Genomic DNA, 19,455 nt, shown 5'->3' on the forward strand with positions numbered 1-19,455 from the left:
ATCCCACCAAAAATTTGTGGAACCACTCTGACCCATCATCATGTGGAATGACGTTGAACAAATTTATGACATCAGTGGTTAAAAATGGGTCTATATCACAAAGTCAAACTAACACATTTTCGATCATTGTAATATCGAATCCTAAACTCTGAAACCCAACAAAACCAGGAAAAAAATTGCTGTTCCGTGACAAAAAAAAAAAAATAAATAACCTTAAACTTAAAATAAAGTGGGGGGCTGTGCCCCCCACACCCACTTTACTTAAATATACCAACTCCGAGATCGCACCACAGGGGAGGAAATAGCAAAGCCCTGAAAATGGACCACTGATTTTTGTTTTCCCTGGGAAAAAAGTTGATGTGCCGTGGCTTCACTATTTTCAACTTTCGGACTTTAAGGTTCGATATTACCATGTTCAAACTTGTTTTAGTTCGATGTTGTAATATAGACCCATTAAAAACACTATCTTATGTTACACTGATCATTCTAAGCTTGGACAAAAAGTCACAGGAGTCTTTACACAAATAATTGAAAGAACCAAGACATGCTTTTAATTTAATTTCTATGTATCTAGCCAAAGTATGGGTCTTAGATTTACCTGCATTTATAACGGGTCTCATGGGGGGGGGGGGTCACACACACTCTTGTCTAATTTTGGTATTCCAAAAATCGAAGGCACAATTGGAACTTTGATACCAAAACATTAGGAGCTCCTGGCTAATCTCGCTTTAATTAAATGTGTCTTGCAACAACCAGCCTACTTTGGCATAACTGAAGTTAACATAGTTCTGTAATGTTTCTTCATAAAAACTATCATCAAACAAGTGCTCGTTCATCTTCCTAATATACCCCTGGATTTTCAAAAGCCTGCACGGAGTGCAAGATGAGTGCAGTAGCTCATGCAGGCAATATGTCTGCCATGCAATCCAGGAACAGCCGGCAGGGGCGTGCACGAGAGCTCCAGCACTAATCTTGCACGGACTAGGTCCTGGTATGCAAATCACCTCATTTGCTAGAGAATTCCATGCAAATGAGGTGATATTGCAATTCAGGAAGCTTGCAATAGTCCGTGCAAGACAAGTGCAATCTGCAAAAATGTACTAGGTTACTAATCGAGTACATTTCTGCAAATTCCAAAACGGAGCTATGACAGCTCCAAATAAAGGCAGCATTTTATTGAGGAAGCATGCCAATGGCCAAGTAGAAGGCCATTTGCATTGCAAACTGTAAAACAAATAAATAAAACAACTTTTATTTTTTTTCACCGATCTTGGCTGTGTAAGCATAGGGCAGCAGCTTGCAAATGGGATTGGGGGGGAAATAATAAAATAAACTGAAAATGAGCATTCTAACAAAAATCAGTATTCTGCCATGCAAGTCAATGGCAGGCAAAAGACATATTGGCCAGTGAGTAGTGGTTGCTAAGGGGGGAGGCTCAGTGTGGGACATGTCACTATGCATTAGTAGGCAATCCTATGCAAATGAGGGAAAGGTTAGTGAATCCCAGATTTTCCCAGGGTGTATGGCAGGTCCCAAGAGTGTAAGAGTATAAATAGCTGGGTGCAAGACTAGGATATAGGTGACATCATGGGTGTGTGTGTCAGGCATACTGTAAGCGGATTGGAGACCTGTGGCTCGAGATTGCTCCTAGGTTAGCACAGCTAAGCTACGGGGTGTGTCTAAACCTGCCTAGCACACTTTACAAAGTGTAAGCGGGTGTGCGCGCTGCTCACCAGGTTCTACAGGAAGAAAAAGGAAGTTAAACCAGGAAAAGGCAGCTCTATGCACATATGAGCACTCTGTTTGTGTGGTGCACACATGGGCTTAAACAGGGAGGCAATGGAAATGGAAAACAGCAGTAGGAAGGAAATCAAGGAGAACTAGTTTAGCTGACAGATGAAATGTATCAGAATCATCCAATTACACAGGCAGCAGACCAGCCCAGCACACCACTATAAACTATGCAAACACCCTTCCCCTTTGTTTTTCTCAAAATCTCTGCACCACCGGTGTATACAGATGGGGACATTTTACAAAACAAAAGCAAGAGAAAAAATGTTAATGGGTGCTTTTGCTATCATAAACCAGCATGAGCAAGAGGCTGAGGGTGGTGAGGATGTGAATGCTGCTGAGCAACCCAAAGTGAGGAGATGGAGAAGAGTGTACAGACCCAGGGTAACCTACCAAGGGCTACATGAGCTGGAGATAGTTGAGTGCTATAGGGTGGACAGGGACCTCCTACAGCAAATTGTTGAGCTGTGCTGGCCACGCCTCACACACAGAACTAACAGAGGGGAACCCATCCCAGTGGATACCAAGGTATGTGTAGGTCTAAGAATACTAGCTACAAGTACCTTCCAAAGGCCAACTGGGGATACAATGGGGATTTCACAGGGATCAGCATCCAGGGTACTCCACCAGTTTCTGGATGCCATGTCAGCACATGTCAGTGAGCATTTATATTTCCCCATCACCCATGAGGCATTGGCGAGCAATATATGTCTCTTCCACCAGATAGCAGAATACCCTGAGGTAGTGGGTGCAATAGACTGCACATACATATGCATTAAAGCACCACCAGGTGAGCGGGGTAGGGTCTACATCAACCGCAAGGGCTTTCCCTCCATCATCTGCCAGGTCGTGTGTGATGCTCAGGGCATAATAATGAATGTGTATGCTGGCTGCCCTGGAAGCTACCATGATTCCCACATCTGGCATCTGACGCAGCTGTACCAGACATTTGCCAATGGGGACATCCCACACGGTCACCTAGTGGGGGATGCTGGATACGCACTGGAGCCATGGCTGATGACACCCATCAGAAATGCACACACACTCGAACAAGAACTCCATAATGATGCACATGCACAAACATGAATCATAATAGAGTGTGTGTTTGGGATGCTCAAGTCATGGTTTCAGTGCCTGGACACATCTGGTAGAGCCTTGCAGTACTCACCAACTACATGTACCCAAATCGCCCTTGTATATGCCATGTTACACAATATGATCCTATGGAAACAGCTGCAGCAGGAACAGCACGGGGCAGGGACACACAGCCCCCCACCAGTGCCAAGGCCTGCACAGATGCAGAGTGACTCAGAGGAGGAACAACCTGAACCAGCTCCAGTAGGCAGAAGGAGGCATGCACAGTATGCCCTGGCCTTGGCAAAGAGGCAATGCATAGCACATGCACTGACACAGTAGGGACCCAGGGAATGACACCTCTCTCTGACTTGCGCATACAGTAAAAGGGATGCTAAACATGACACTACCTGTGCTCAACCATGTATAGGGAGTGTACTATGTGCATCCAACATAGGCAGCCCTGCATCACCACCCTCAATACTGGGACACCCACAAGGTAAGTGACCCAGACATGCTAGTCAGGGGGGCACATACCCAACAACAGTCACAGCCAGCAGGATAGATGTAGACAAACACAAACAAATGCTGTACTATGGCCTCTGAATGAGCCCCATGGGTAAACCCTACCCCAGCCCTACACAGACAAACAACAGCATGCCAGCCAGTTGAATGTCAGTTGTGAAGGCTAGGAAGTCAGAAACTAATATGTAGGTAGTGAAAGCTATGATCTGTAGTACACTGGTATGCCTCTAGCCAGCATGATAGTTAAGACTAGAGACTGACATGGTGTACTTGACATACCCGTACAGTCCTAGCAACTATGTAAATGTGTATGGTGTCCCCACCATCCTATGCACACTTATAGTAACAGTCAGGTGTGCCCCCCACCCTTGTGTAGAAATGTAGAAACAGTTTGGTGTCCCCCAACTAAGCAGAAATGTAGCAGCAGTCAATGCCAAATGACTGATGTATACCCTGCAGACACAGCATGCTACCTGTCAGTGTACAACACAAAGGTCAGCACCGCAGTACAAACCACCTGGACTTGATCCACACATGCAATATAGATGGCCATACTGGGCATGCTCACACACGTAAACACAAGAAGGCCATGTCAGCAAATGACAGTGGACCAGACATATCTGGCAGTTGCAGTTCTCAGTGCAGACACATGTCAGTATGAACCACTCCTGCCTTGCAAACACAGTGGATAGGAATACAGACATAAATGTAAGGGCAACACACTATAATAAGCTAAAGGTAGATGGACATAGATGTGTTGAAGAGGGTGACCATGACAAGGAGACATCTGGGCCTGCCCCACCCAGCACACAGCCAAAGGGCCCCAAACACATGATGTGCAGGTGTCACTCACTGCAGATACTAGCCACCAGTATCTGTCAGCATGACAGTGTGTTGCACATGCCAGCTGTGCAACATGACTGTACAAGGAAGATGTCACCTAGTAGCTGTATACATGTATCTGTGGCATATGACCCTGTGTGTGCCTGCATGTGGCACGTCAACCCCTACATGAATGGTTTATGGCCCATGCACACACCGCACTCCCCATAGCAGTGTCATGACAAGCCTGCTGAGGTCATCCAATGTGAAAAACACCTTTGGGGGAGCTGTAGCTCAGTAATCCACATGGCACGTCCTATAATTGTGTACTGCTGTACTGATAAACTAGTTAGGTAGTAGTCCTAACATCAGAATTGGTAACTGTGTGAGTGGGTGCATGTGTGTGTGTCTTAGTCTCTGCCTGTGTAGAGAGAAATGCTTTCTAGGCTACTCACACTCAGTACAGTTCATATACACAACATTGGCAAGGCTGCAGGTGTCACGCACCTAGAAATATACCTCTGGGGAAATCATAGCCCAGTAATTTCCATAACGCACCTTGTAACTGCATACTGCTGTAGTATGACAAAACAGTTTGGTAGGTGTTCTAACCCCAGACTTGGTAAATGTGTGTGTGTCTGATTGCATAGAGCGCAATGTTTTTTAGGCCACTCACAACCCATACAATACACATACTCAACTTTGTCAAGGCTGCTGATGTCACTCACCTAGAAATACACCTCTGGGGAAATCATAGCCCAGTAACCTCCATAGTGCACCTTGTAACTGCATACTGCTGTAGTGTGATAAAGTAGTGAGGTAGGTGTTCTAACCCCAGACCTGGCAATGGTGTGTGTGTCTGGCTGAGTAGAGAACAATGCTTTTTAGGCCACTCACACCCCATACAATACACATACTCAACTCTGGCAAGGCTGCTGATGTCACTCACCTAGAAATACACCTCTGGGGAAATCATAGCCCACTAATCTCTGTAGCATGCCTTGTAACTGCATACTACTCTAGTGTGATAAAGTAGTGAGGTAGGTATTCTAACCCCAGACCTGGCAACTGTGTGTATGTCTGTCTGAATAGAAAGCAATACTTTTTAGGCCACTCACTCCCCATACAATACACATATTCCACTTTGGCAAGGCTGCTGATGTCACTCACCTAGAAATACACCTCTGGGGAAATCATAGCCCAGTAATCTCTATAGCACATCTTGTAACTGCGTACTGCTCTAGTATGATAAATTAGTGAGGTAGGTGTTCTAACCCCAGACTTATCCACTGTGTGTGTGTGTGTGTGTGTGTGTGTGTGTGTGTGTGTCTGACTGAGTAGAGAGCAATGCTTTTTAGGCCACTCACACCCTGTACAATACACATACTCAACTTTGGCAAGGCTGCTGATGTCACACACCTAGAAATACACCTGTGGGAAAATCATAGCCCGGTAATCTCTGTAGGGTGTCCTGTAACTGCGTACTGCTGTAGTGTGGTGTAGAACTGTGGTAGGGTTCCATCCCCACCCATGGCAGTTCTGGATGTTCTGTGTGTGTTGCAGTGTCTGTGTATGGAGAGATGCATCATAGGCTACTCACTCACAGTACATTTCAAATACCCTACATTGCCAATCCTGCTGATGTCATTCATTGTGAAGTAAAACTTTGGGGAGAAAGTTCTTTAGTAATCCCTGTGGTGTGGCCTATAACAGCTCTATGCTGTAGTGTGATATAGACCTCGGTCAGGGGTTTTATACCCACACATGTCAGTTGTGGATGTTTTGTGTGTGTCTCACTGTCTGTGTAGGGAGCAATGCATTGTAGGCTAGTCACTTGCAGTACATTCAATGTGAAATACACCTTTGGGGAAGGATGTCTCTAGCAATCACTGTTGTGCATCCCATAACAGCTCCATGCTGTTGTGTGATATAGACCTCGATCAGGGGTTCTATACCCAAACATGTCAGTTGTGGATATTTTGTGTGTGTCTCACTGTCTGTATAGGGAGCCATGCATTTTAGGCTAGTCACTTGCAGTACAGTTCAAATGCCCTCTTTGGTAATCCTGCTGATGTCATTCACTGTGAAATAAACCTGTAGGGAAAGAGTACTCCAGTAATGTCCGTGGCCCGTACTATAACTGCGTAGTGCTGTAGTGTAATAATGTAGTTAGGTAGGGGTTCTACTCCCAGACACGACAGGTGTGTGTGTTTGTAACCTGTATCCTGTGTAGAGGTGAGAATGTGTCAACTGTGGGCATTGTAGAGGGGGTTTTGCTAATTTATTTTATGGTGGCCCTACTATATATCACAATGTCAACCATACAGGGATAACAGATGTAAATTAGCTGGGAGGCTGGGGTACAAAACCATACCCATACATGTGACATCAAGGCCAGACAATCCAAGTTAGCAACCCCACTATTACCCAGAGCACACACTCAACCATACAGGTGCAACTAACCATAGGAAAAACCTGCTATACAACTGGTAGCATGTTACAGACCACCCTCCCAATCTCAAGAACCCCACTCAGCCTTCCTGAAGACATTGGAGGATATGAATGTATCACAAAATACCATCATACTGGGAGACTTCAACTACCCAAACATAGATTGAGTACATTATTCTAGCCCTAATACCCTAGCCCAAAGGTTCCTGGAATTCATAAATTTAAATGCACTGGAACAACTAGTCACCTCTCCCACTAGGGGAGATAATATACTAGACCTGATCATCACAAACATGGGGACAAAATGCTCCACACCGGAAGTATACCCCTCACTTGTGAGATCTGACCACAAACTAATCACCCTGGATATACATATCCCACCTCCATCCCCAGCACAAAAGGCCACAGTGAAAAACTTCTCAAAAGCAGACTTCACTCTTCTTAAGACTGAGATGGTATCCTTTAAGCCCACTGTGCCAGTGGATACCACATCCCACAATGCCGAATCCTTCACAAATGCTTTCTATGGACATCTCCAAGAATGCATGGATCATGCAATCCCAAACAAATCCCAGTCCCTCTCCACCAAAGGTAAGCGTCCTGTCTGGTGGACCTCAGCCATAAACAAATTCTATAACAAAAGAAGGAAGCTACTGCATGTCAGAGCAAAATCCCATGAAGGGAAGACATCTCTGATCAACATTAGCAGAAAACTACGTTCTCTCATAAAAACATCCAAGGCCAACTTTGAGAGAAAAATCGCTAAGGACACTAAAGATAACCACAAAGCCTTCTTCAGCTATGTTAGAAACCTGGGCAGAAACCCTCAGATATGCTCAGAGTTGGTTCACAACAACAAAAAATACACTGAACCCACAGATATTGCCAACATTCTGGCTGACAGGTTCAGTGCAAATTTCTCCCCTCCTTCACCCCCAAAAGAAGAAATACTTATCCCAGCTGAATGTAATCTCCCTGTCATCTCAGATATCCAAGTGAGAACCGCCCTAAACAAAGCAAAAAACACAGCATCAATGGGACCTGACGGTATCCTGGGTTGCATGTTACATGAACTCCAAGAGGAGCTAAACCCACACATAAAAATGCTATTTAACCTTAGCCTTACTTTGGGATATGTACCTGAACACTGGCGTACAGCAACAGTGTTCCCACTCTACAAGGGGGGTGCCTCTACAGACCCTGGAAACTACCGCCCCATAAGCTTAACCAGCCTGGTCTGCAAAGCTATGGAAAGAATCATTATGGAACTCATAAACAGAGACATAGGGGACCTACAGACACTTGACCCCACCCAGTTCGGCTTTGTAAAGAGCAGATCCTGCCTTTTAAACCTGGTTGACTTTTTTGAAACAGTCACTAGAGCCATTGATGAGGGCAAAGCAGTCCATACAGCATACCTGGACTTGGCTAAGGCTTTTGACATAATACCCCACTCAGGCATCATAGATAAGCTCAACAGCTTAAAAGTAACCCCTTATGTCACTAGATGGGTAGCAAACTGGCTAAAGGACAGAACCCATAAAGTTAAAATCGCTGGAACAATGTCAGACTCAAAGCCAGTCACAAGTGGTGTCCCACAGGGATCTGTCCTGGGACCCCTCTTGTTCGGCATTTATTTCTCAGATGTTAAAGCAAACATGGGAGGGCTGTGGCTGACAAAGTTCGTAGATGACTGCAAACTAGGCGCCATAGTTGATACACCAGCAGACACACATATCCTACAAAAAGGCCTCACAGAAACGGACAACTGGTGCCGGAGTCACGGCCTTAAACTAAATGCCAAAAAATGTATAGTCATCCCCTTTGGGAAAAACAAAGTACCCACAAATTATCACATAGACAGCAACCCACTGTGTACGGAAAAAGTAATCAGAGACCTAGGGACCCAAGTCGACAGCGACCTCTCATTTGACACCCACGTTGCCAAAGTGGTTAGAAAAACATTCTACCTTGCACACCTCATCATGAAGGGATTCACATCCAGATCCAAGGATGTGATTGTACCCCTATATTCCTCCCTCATCAGACCCATGATTGAGTACAATGCCCCATTTGGTATGTACCTCACCCGGCATTTGCAACAGCTGGAGAGACCACAAAAGTACCTCACCAAGAGGATCAAGGGTCTCCAACATATGTCTTATTCTGCCAGACTAAAGAAACTTCAGCTCTATTCAGTAACATACCCCCTGCGCAGAGGTGATCTCTGCCTGACATACAAGGCCATGTCCAATCAGGATCTGATGGACATGCTCCACCTCAAAAAATCCAAATCCATCATGACCATGAGAGCTAAAGACTTAAACCTCGGCACAAGTATGAATATGACATGCTGGAGGGATATATTCATAACCCAGAGGCTTCCCATGCTTTGGAACAAGATCCCAGTTCGTATTAGGCAGAGCCCTTCACTGACTCTCTTCAAGAGAAATCTTGATGAGTGGATGGGAGATCGTAAGTTTACCACAGGGGTCACATCTGTGTCACTGCTAGACAGGGGCACAGTAAACTAATTCTATTATATAAGGGGACCTTCATTGTGTCACTACTAGACAGAGGCACAGTATTCTAAATTTATTCTGTATATTTTTTGTAGCATTTCATGGGGTGGCAAAAGCCACATCACTATGGCTAGGCTTACAAATGCCCCAGGGCAGATAGCCTAGTACTATACTATGAAACTATGAAACTATATGAACACACATGCCTAGGCAGCAGCCAATACATGGGTAGTAGACTGCATATTGGCCACTGATATTAGCTATGCAGTGATACCAGTGAGCTACAGAGGGCGTGTCACCCTGCCCATCTGTTCAATATGCACGTACATGCAGAGAGTGCACCTCTACCATGTTCCCCAATGGACACCTGCACCACCCGTGGTGCCTTCACATATGACTCACAACAGATATACCATGCCTGACAACATGTCCTGTATGGACAGATGACACTGACATCAGGGAATGCTGTTGGCATGCCATCAATGTAGGTGAAGGGTAAACCTGCTGCCCACTACCAGTTCCTGCCACAGGTGTGCAGGACTGGCACATTCAATGATAATCTGTGGTCACAACATGGACCAGACACCCCAGGTACAGTTGCAGATGTTACTGTACATGCATGTGGGAGGTGTGTACATCCCAGACACCATCCATGTCATGGACTAAGGAACACATTCATGACATGTGGTGTACAGCATTGGCCACACACAATAGTCACCCAGGTGACTGGATGGCGGATGCAATACCCACCTGTGTGGGCAAATGCAGTAAGTACAGGCCTGAGCCACAATGCAGACCATTGTCATGTAGCCTGATGCCAAAGTATACCCATCGCTTATCCTTGTACAGCCTGCTGGCACAGTTGACCACCACACACACACGTGTAGACATGTACCCATACATGTCAGAACTGGCATCCTGTGTGTTCATGTGTGTGTGTGTTGTATGGTGCGTATGCTCACATCCACACTCACTTCAACCCCCAGGGCATAGTGAAGCATGCTGTCTGATGTGTGACATCTCCTTGTACTCTTTGCCCATATGGCCTCCATGTGACCCATGTGGTGCATGTGATACCTGCACATTGATGTATTATGGCAATCCCACTAATGATGATTTGCATTCCTGGCCCTGTCAAGTGTGTAAATGTATGCGTGTCCCTGTGTGAGTGTGCCTGTGTTGATGATGGCACCTGTTCATGCAGACAGGCATGTGTACAACACCTACCGTATATCTACTATATCCCTGTTGCAGATGTCACTCACCCTCACATAAACCATGTGGTGAGTCCAATAATTGCATCGAACTGTGATAGCACTACATAGTTGTCAGGGGTTTGATACCCTGTGCTGGTAGGTGTGTGACACAAACATGCTTCAGTTTTACACTCCCACCCCCTTGACATGTATTTGCCTCTGTCTGCCTATCCCACCCCCTCTATGGTGGATGTGGAAACCCACACCTGCCTTGCTTAGGCAGCAGCATGTGTATTTTATGTGATGCTCATGATCAGCTGATGGCCTATGCATGAATTGCAGCCCTCCCCTAGCTGATTGCATGTGGAACAACTGTGGTAACAATACCATAGCCAATTGCATGGAAACACATTCCAATACCTAGGAACCTCATGGTGGTGTTGGGCCTTTTCAGTCAGTGTAAGCAGGAACTAGATCTGTTGTTTGGCAAACAGCATCTCAGATGGATTGGGGATTCACCTCCAACAACATACACTGTGGAAAGAGGGCAACAAACTGGAGGGGGATGTGCCTGACCTGACTACAGACTGTAAGTGCTGCTATACTGCATTTGGAGTAATGTTGGTTTAATAGTGTTTGTCTGTATATGCCTGTCGTATATGTAGTAATACCTGCCATGTCAGTTCCATGTATATGAGTAATCCCCATCTGCAGGGTCATCTGCAGAGTTGTGCCTATGGTTTCATGTGTTATCCACAGTGCATCCCTCTGTGGAATGCAGACGGTAGTGTGAGGATTGCAGTCTGTAGATGGTGAAGGCCATGACAGTTACTGACTTCATATCCCTCAAAGGACATATGTTGCAACAAACACTGTTACAATGGAAAATATACAAGGTTATCACAGCAGCATGTCTATACTGGCCCTGTGTATGTGCTGTCAGCCACACCACTGTCACTGTTTGTACATATGGCGTGCATGAAGTGGTGCATATGTGCATATGTCATAAATAGTGTCATCATATCTGATAACAAGCCAGTGATATATCAGATTGCTACACATGTCATGTACAGTAGGGGTTATATTTCATGACATAAGCTGGACATTCTGTGGATGTTTGTACAGTACTGAGGTCTGTGTAGTGATGGTGTATATTCACAGTGTGTTTATTGTTAATATGTACTTTAACCTGTGCACAGACTGCGGTAGATGTCATTGTCCTAACTCCCCGGCTATCAGATGTTACATGCTGCCTCACTGTATGGTACCATTTTGCCATACATGTTGGTAAAGCCATACACACACATGTCCCATACCACAGACAGCCATCAGACCAAACTGTGTAGCAGCCCAGTATATGTAGGGACATTCTGTGACTGGCACATATGATGATGGTGTAGAACAGATAGTCCATATACTGTAATATTATGCAAGCCTAACATATGTGGCTGTGGCTGTGATCACATTGGTTGTGGTAATGCACTGTCACACAGGTGTATCTTACCCTGTGCTGTGACATGGCTGTTGAGCCTGCTATATATGCAAGTACATGTGCATTCCCCCATACAAGATGTAGGCCAGTGCTGAATCAGTCTGCCTGTAGCCTGCATAGTGCATTGTTACATGCCTATCAGCGTAGTGTACTTAACCAGTGGGATGTCATGTGCAGATACTTAGCAGATGTACTGCTGCTGGGCCTCCCTTAAATGTCATGTATGTGAGACAGACCAGTGGGATGCTGTACAGATGTATGTCAAAATCTAGTGGGTAGTATGTGTCCATGGCACCCCTGTGCCAGCAGTCATTATGTGTCAGGCCAGACAGGAGTGTGTGACTCCAACACCTATGGTGCCAAATGTATACCAGTCATTATGTGTTATACACATCTACATGGCTATCTTCATCCATATTGTCAGGCCTGGTACACATGTGGTGCACTAAGGGAATATGTGTATACCTCTGGACTGTACACGGTATGTCCAAAGTTCCATATAAAGTGGCCAAAATCTCTGCTGCACTCCACAGGGGAATTACATGCTAGCAGCGGTACTTTACAATGATGTCCGTAGGATGTCTGTCAGTAGCCAATGGCACACATGTTATAAGCAGATTTCAGCATCCACACACACACCATGTCTGTGAAGACAATCCCAATGACAGTAGCAACAGTCTAGTAATATACCTGCCATCCACTTGCACTACGACATTGGGACTGTAGGGGCTGAGGTATGGCTACACTCTATGTCCAGGACATATGGTGGAAATATATGTACATATACATATCCAGATAGTCATATATATATATATATATATATATATAATGACACATGTGTGCTACATTGAATTACCACTGTCATGGCAAGCACTCACTATAAATCCCTACAGCATGTGGCCGTGGTCCCTTCACATTTCCTGTGTGACGGACATCCATCCTGTGAGTGGGCATCAGTGATACAGGCAGCAGGTAGCAATACCTCTCACAGGAGAACATGCACACTCAGAGCGGACATATTTGTAGGAGGTTCAGGAACTACAGACAGACTGTGGGTAGAGTTGTGTAATGCTTCGCATAGTACTGGTGTTACAGGGTGTGTGTGTGTACATACTAGTGTACCTTGGAATGCAGTCTGTCTGCATAGGTCACTACTGTGGGCCTACCTCTTGCTGGGCAGAGGTATGCCTATTATGTGTTGTTTGTCCACCACACAAGCCCTGTGTCAGATATGACACCGGCAGTGTGTGTGTCACATGCTACTGGTACATGGCTACATCCATGTCTAAATCTAACCTCAATTCCCTGACTACGTGTATGTTGCAGACTATCCTGTAACACCAGCACCTTGCTTAGTGTATGGCAATAGTGTTCCACATATATGTCTGTGTTCCAACCTCTGCCCCCATCTACATACCAAGCTCTGCACATATGTCATGCTGTTGGGGGTTGTTCAGTAGTGGGCTGTGAGTATATCACACAGCCATTGCTGCCATTAGTACACTGCTGTTGTATCCCCTGAACATACACTGGGGCTGGGGCCATATATGTGTGGGCGTCACCTACACAACACATGTGTGCCCTTATGCACTGCAGAGGCCAGTGTATGTAACAGTGGTATATGGTCTTGTATTACTGAGTCCAGGTGGCGAGCACCATAAATGACCTTGGCTGTTACAAATGTGGGGGTATCAATGGTGAGCTGCCACAAGGTATGTGGATGTACAGTACCGTATACTCCACCTATATATCATCTAGTAACATGACTTGGGGTACTGCAGGCCTACTGCCCCGTGCAATACAGACTGTTCTGTGCGTTATGCCTTGATATGTTCCGGGTACAATCCATTGGATCACAAAACGTCTTTACCTCCTACGGAGATTGTACAGAGTGTAGTTAGAGGCTGCTGAACTACACACCTGCAGTACATACTGTTGATTGTGTTGTACCATGTGGCCCAGTCTGTCAGTACTATTGTACATTTTGAAGGGCTTCGCTTGGACTGCAACAGTTGTGAACCTTTCCAGACTACTGTATAAGTGTAACTGTTTCACTGTTGCAGTACTCCATTTATATGGTTGTCAATATTTGAACAGCTATATGATATGGCATATAGAACCATTATGGTACACAATTAAAGGAGTGTTATTTCTGCAAACCCGTGTGTGGTGCCTTTACTATGACCTTTCTATGAGTATATGTTGCAGGCAATGATTGACATTTGTATGTTTACAGTTGTTCAGGTGTTAACTGTAGGCATGCTGGCTGTTCCATATTGTGTGCACCTCCTACATATGTATCTGACTGTACATATAACTGCATGTGTATGTGTAGTAACATGTATACGCTCGCTACACTCGGTCTCTCTTCGCTCCCCTCCCTACCCCCAATCCCCACCCCCCGCCCCCAGTACCTCTAAATTTATAGTACTATAGCCACTCCCCCACTTTCTAGATCCTATCTGCTTTCATCTGGGATAATTCCACCCACCCCCATTCTACTACCTACATTTTAATAGCACCTATTAGCTTTCATCTGGCATTCTCCCATCCCCCTTCCAGTACCTTTACCTCACCACTCTATCTTCTGGTGTTGCATCACCAGGTAAAACAGTTCCTTAACTCACTAGCTGAATCACAGATAATGATATACTCCTCTCTTTACTACCCCTCTTGTTCACACCATACCTCCTTACCTTGTATGAAAACCAGTTTCTCACGGGATTTCAGGTCCCAAAAGGCCATACTATCACCCCAGCTGTAAATCCTTCCACCTTCAACCATACTTACAGTACCAGATCCTATCCAACATCTTGTTCAGTCTTTCAACATCTCAACCCCAGGCACATTAGCTCTAGATCCAAACACTACCACAAACTAATAAACACATTCCTGAAGTTCATCACCAAGTATAGACTCAATCTAATACTTGGTGGTGATATTTACCCCAACCCTGGCCCACTCACTTCAGATACACATACCCCCTCTACTTGCAATCTAAGCTACAAACCTACAATTAATAGGCCAACTAACTCTCTCCTAGTCTGTCATCTCAATATTAGAAGCATTAATAACAAGGTACATGAATTGCATGCACTTCTGGATGTCCACTCTCCTGAGATTCTCTGTTTATCTGAAACCTGGTTAAAACCTAACACTAAAAACAATGAAGTGTTACCACCTGGGTACAACATACACAGGCCGGATCGTGCTTTGAGGAAGGGGGGTGGGGTAGCTGTACTCTATAAATCTGAGTTGAATGTCACCATAGATGTAATACAACCTCCTCAGATTAATAACTCAGAGATTCTTGCCACCAAATTGCAACTTAATAAAAATAAATGCATTAATATCATCTGTATGTACATTCCCCCAGGTAACAATATATCTACATTTGAAGATATCCTGCACTGGCTATCATGTCACTACCCCCAAGAAACCCTACTACTTGGAGACTTTAACATAGACTGCGGCACCTGTTCCTCAGAATCCCCAACCACCCATATTAACCTGCATGCATTTACACAAATCGTATCCACCCCTACCAGGATAGGTAAACCCAACCAAAAAGAAAGTATACTTGACTGGGTACTCATAAACAGTCACCCCCAACTGTACACCTCTGGTACCCTCCTTAATGGCCTAAGCGATCACCTTTTCACATATGTAATTAAGCAGAAAACCATTAGTTCCCAACAACCCTTACTCAGAAAGGTTAGAAACAATAAAAAACTTTGACCCTTCCAAATTCCAACAAGAACTAAACTTATGTAATTGGTCTATTCTAAAACACCTCCCCTTAGAGGAAGCAGTAGCATACTTTAACAACAAATTCCTTGAGATCCTTGATTTGCATGCACCTGTTCGTTCAAAGAGAACCAAGGCAAAAACTGCACCATGGCTTTCTATAGAGTCTAAACTCAAAATTACCCTTAGAAACAAAGCATGGGCTTTATGGCGTTCTTCTAAAGACCCTCAAGATCACATTAAATACAGGCAATCCAGGAACGAAACCAAAAAATCAATTTTACAAGACAAAAAACAATAATACTGTAATTTACAGACAGTAAATCAAAATAACTCTCAGAAGTTTTGGGCAGGTTTAAATAATCTACTACATCCTGGACAAACTTCAACCCCAATCCCTGCTGCTACTATTGATAAAACCCCTGAAGATGTTTCTGATAGTTTTAACCAATTCTTTACTTAGACAATTCAAGCCCTAGCTAGCCAACTACCTCCTAGCTCCCCTGGTCCTAAAAGTAGCACCACTAGAAACCTACTCGCGTTCAGCTTCCAACCAGTCGCCACTTCACTTATCCATACCTTGATCAAAAAATTAAAACCCAACTCCCTGCCGAGTACCTACAAAAATCAGCTGATGCTATTGCTTACCCCGTCTCAATACTAATCAATCGAACCATAGCAGAAGCTAAAATTCCCACCATCTGGAAAATATCCTATGTAATCCCACTTCACAAAGGAGGAAGCCCTACTGAATTCTCCAATTATAGGCCAATAGCTATACTCTCTCCACTTGCAAAGATTATGGAAAAATGTATTCATAGACAACTCATGCACCACCTAATCCAAAATCGCCTTATGGCAGACACTCAGCATGGCTTCCGTCCTCATCACAGCACTACTTCAGCTCTCCTAGCCTTTACTAACAGCATAAACCATAATCGCAACAATAATTATATATCCTCAGCCCTCTTTTTGGATCTTTCCAAGGCATTCGATATGGTTGATCACCAACTTTTAATCCACACCCTGCAAACATTCTGTCTAGATACTGGAGCCCTCCAATGGTTTCAATCCTACCTGAATGGTCAACAGCAGGCTGTCCTCTGGCAGAACAAACTCTCTAACCTTCTACCTAACACCCTTGGAGTACCACAAGTCTCTATACTAGGGTCCTTGCTGTTCTCCATCTTCATTAATGACCTTTATACTGTCATCCCAAAAGTCAGCTGTATCCAATATGCTGATGACTCTACCCTGATTTGCTCAGCCACATCTCCAGTACAGTTATGGTCAGCTACCCAGACCACCTTTAATACAATAGAAAACTGGCTTTCTGAACATCGTTTGATACTAAATCCCAAAAAACTAAAATGCTGTTATTTTCACCAACACATAGGTCTACCGCTTTCACCTTTACCATAAAATCAAATGATGGCACAATAATCTCCCCTGACCCATCTACAAAACTATTAGGTATCATCATAGACAATAATCTAAAATTTGACCTACATGTTAACCAAACTATCAAAACCATCAATAAAAAACTAGGGTCACTTTACAGAATAAAAGCCTTCCTAACCCCTCCAGCTAAAATTGCCATAGCTCGCTCTCACCTTCTTTCAACCCTTCTCTATGCATCCCCTCTACTCTCGAATTTAAACAAGACTGTCCTTAACAAACTCTCAATTTGCTACAACTACATTGCCAGGTTTGCCTTTGAGCTGCCTTTTAGGACACATCATTGCATCAATCTAAATCAGCTTGGGTGGCTTGAACTACCCAGCCTAATCCAGTATAACCAACTGATTATGGCCTACAAAATCCTATATAATCCGGACAATACTCCTGCACTTAAAAATATTATCACCCCCTATAACAATCCTAGACTGCTTCGATCATGTAACAAACTACTAATTCAGACTAGCAAAATTAATAACACAGTTGGAGATTCTCTCTTTGCAAACTCTATAAGTAGATCCTGGAACTCTCTTCCTGCTGATATTACCTTACTTTCCACCTTAGGTCAATTTAAAACTAGACTCAAACAACATTTGTCACTTAACTGGCTATGTCAATGTATCAAGCCTGACTAACTCTCTCTAGAATGTGTAAAAATCTGTTAACCAGTTTACTGTGTAATTTAATTTAATCCTGACTTGTGCTCAGGATTAACTGTAACCTCTGGAACTTGTTTAACTTGCTTACTTATGTAATCTCTGTAAATAGTCTGTTTGTAATATGTAATGCTGGTATTATGTAATGCTGTATCTGCTTACCCTTGGAGCTTTTCTCCCCGGGCCTCTGCTGAAAATGGACATGCATCCAGTCGGACTATCCCGGTCAACAAATGTAAAATAAAAAAAAAATATATATATATATATATATATATATATATATATATATATATATATATGTATATCTGTATCAGCATATATGTGTATGTGTATCTGTATCCTGGGGACGTTGATGGCTTCCACATATTTCATGTCCTGTGGGAGGTGGACTGTAATTGGTAGTGTATTGCAGGGCACAGCTGTTTGGCTGTAGGGGATGCCTATTCCTACAAGACGTATAATGTGTGGGGTCTCAACCCCATTAACAGTGCATGTGAACATTGGTGTATTTGTCAATCCGCAATTGCTATCTACAGATGTATGGCCATATACACCTATATAGATATATTTATCTGCTAACAGATATATAGGTATATGTGCATAGATAGCGATATATATGTATATAGAGGTAGTAAAACAACATATATATTGGAATACATGTGTATCTATACACATATGGGTATGTTGTATCTGTTAAAGTTGCACTATAGTTACACACACAGACATCTAGATGCTGGTAAACATTCTCTGCACTGTTGCATAACAGGACTGGCTGATATGTTTCTGAAACATTGAATATTTGTGTACCTGTCATGGCTTAGTGGTACATTGGTTTGTCCAGGGTGTGCAGGGTCCTTGGTTTGAGCCTTGCCAGAGTTATTTTAATTTGTTGCTGGCCAAAACACATCCCGTTGGCTAGAGAGTGATTAAGGCACAGTAAAGCAGTTGTAAGCAGGTTTGTGTGTTCTGCCCAGCAACAAAATAAACCGGTCCTGCAAGGCTCATAACCAGGACTCTGTACATCATGCACAAAGTGATTTACCACTAAGCCATGGCAGATATGCATACTCATGATGTGTCTACATACATATCATCCAGCCCAGGTATACAACACTACAGGGAATGTATTCCACCATGTAGATGTATTTGTGTGTGTATATATATATATATATATATATATATATATATATATATTCATCATTAAACGGCTATAACATATCTATATATGTAGATATAGGTATAGACATATCTATGTACACATAACTATATATATATATATATATATATATATATATATAAGCCAATACATACAGATACACATAGATACGCATACAGCCATCGGTATATATGTACATATCCACATGTCCACATATAGACAGCACTAGGAATGCATATATGTCATCATGTATATGGCTCAGCTTTCAAAGGGAGAAATCCATGTGTGTGGAGGCTGGTAGGCCTAAAGTATGTTCTCAACATTGCACAATCCTGCAATACATGCATATAATGTGCAATGTGCGAATGTCAGTATGCATTCGCTCATTGAAAATTAGGCAATTTGGTTGCAGATGCCACTATAGTGGGGATGGGGAATAATTGCCTATCCCCACTGTAGTGCGCACTAATAGTTTGTATATCACAGTAGGGGGGGTTGTGGGCGGCCTGGACCCCCAGAGGGGGGGGGGTGCAAGGAGTCTGTCTGTAATACTGCACAGTGTATG

The sequence above is a fragment of the Protopterus annectens genome, chromosome 2.part0 (assembly GCF_019279795.1).
Source record: "Protopterus annectens isolate FY-2018-M chromosome 2.part0, PAN1.0, whole genome shotgun sequence".
In the NCBI taxonomy this organism is placed as follows: Eukaryota; Metazoa; Chordata; order Ceratodontiformes; family Protopteridae; genus Protopterus; species Protopterus annectens.